This window comes from Otolemur garnettii, unplaced genomic scaffold (genome assembly GCF_000181295.1).
Source record: "Otolemur garnettii isolate 467f Iridium unplaced genomic scaffold, OtoGar3 scaffold00067, whole genome shotgun sequence".
Taxonomy (NCBI): domain Eukaryota; kingdom Metazoa; phylum Chordata; class Mammalia; order Primates; family Galagidae; genus Otolemur; species Otolemur garnettii.
The window spans coordinates 7,054,215-7,056,136 of record NW_003852462.1 but is presented as its reverse complement, the minus strand read 5'-3'; positions in this window follow the sequence as shown (position 1 = coordinate 7,056,136).

The following is a 1,922-nucleotide window of genomic DNA, read 5'->3' as shown; positions in this document are numbered from 1 at the left end:
AAAAAAAAAAAGCAATAAAACTATTAAATATTTAAGGATAAGACTTAAGTAAATGGAGACATAGTCTATTTTAGGAAGGAGGAAAATATAATAAAGATGTCAATCCTAAATTAATCTATAAACTTAATGGAATTCTAAACAAAATTTCAACTGGATTTTTTTGTGAAATTTGACAAGGCAATGACAAAAGTTTGCGTGATAAATCTATTCCACGACCTTTTGTAAAAAATTATATGATAGAGCAAACTACCCACTGCAAATTTGAAAAATGAGGTAAGGGGGCACTTGCCTATGACGTTAACATCCTCTGTGATGTTGTACTGATCAGAACCCTGTTATATTGACACAAGAATATACAAATATAAATGGAGAATAGAGTCAAGAAACAGATCACATAGGCATGGGAATATAACATATGACTACACTGGCATTAATCATAAACGAGGATTCATGACCAACCTGGGCAAGAATGAGACCTCCTCTCTAAAAATAGCCGAGCACTGTTGTGGGCACCTGTGGTCCCAGCTACTCAGGAGGCTAAGGGAAGAAAATCTCTTAAGCCCAAGAGTTTGGGGTTGCTGTGAGCTGTGATGCCACTGCACTCTACCCAGGGTGACATAGAATCTATCTCCAAAAAAAAAAATTAAATAAATATCAACGAGGAGTGGCCAGGCACCGTGGCTTATGATTAGAATTCTAGTACTCTGGGAGGCCAAGGTGGGTAGATTGCTTGAGCTTCGAAGTTCAAGAGCAGGGCTGTGCCTGTGGCTCAAAGGAGTAGGGGGCACCAGCCCCATATACCGGAGGTAGCAGGTTCAAATCCAGCCCCAGTTAAAAACAAACAAAAACAACAACAACAAAACAAACAAACAAACAAAAAAAAAAAAAAAAACAGCGTTCAAGACAAGCCTGATCAAGAGTGAAATCCCATCTCCTCTAAAAAAATGAAGAAAACTAGACAGGCATGGTGGCAAGTGCCTGTAGTCCCAGCCACTCAGGAGGCTAAAGCAAAAGAATCCCTTGAGCCCAGGAGTTTGAGGTTGCTGTGAGCTATGATACCACAGCACTATATCCTGGGGCAACAGAATGAAGCTTTGTCTCAGAAAAAAGGAAAAAAGAAAAGAAAAAAACTCCATGGGGAGCTATGATGATGCCATTGCACTCTAGCTGGGGTGACAGAGCCAAACTATCTCAAACAAACAAACAAACAAACAAATCAATGAGGAAATGATAAATTATGAAAGGTAATAATTGGTGCTGGAATAATTGCTCAACTATATGATTAAAAAGTTGACCCTGGAGTGGTGCTTGTAGCTCAAAGGAGTAGGGTGCTGGCCCCATATGCCAGAATGCCGGAGGCGGCGGGTTCAAACCCAGCCCCAGCCAAAAACTGCACAGAAAAAAAGTTGACCTTTACTTCACACCATACAAACAATAAATTCAGGTGAATTTATTTTACCTCATCTTATTAAAAAAAAAAAAAAGCTCAGATAAAACCTGTAGCTCCAGCCTGGGCAGCAGAGCTAGACCTTATCTCAAAAAAGGAAAGAAAAGGAAGGAAGCCCCCTCAATCAAAAAGCAAATACTTTTATGACTTTGAAATAAAGAGAATAGTTGAATCGAACTAAAAAGAAAATGATCACAAAAGAAATGATTAACAAAGTGAAGGAACAACCCACAGAATAGGAGAAAATATTTACAGACTACCCATCTGGCAAAGGATTAATATTAGAATTTATAAGGAGATCCAACAACTCAATAGGCAAAAAAACTAATAATCAAAAAAATAAATAAATAAAAACTAATCCAGTGGGCAGCACCTATGGCTGAAGGAGTAGGGCACCGGCCCCATATACTGGGGGTGGCAGGTTCAAGCCTGGTCTCGGCCAAAACTGCAAAAAAAAAAAAAAAAAAAAAAAAAA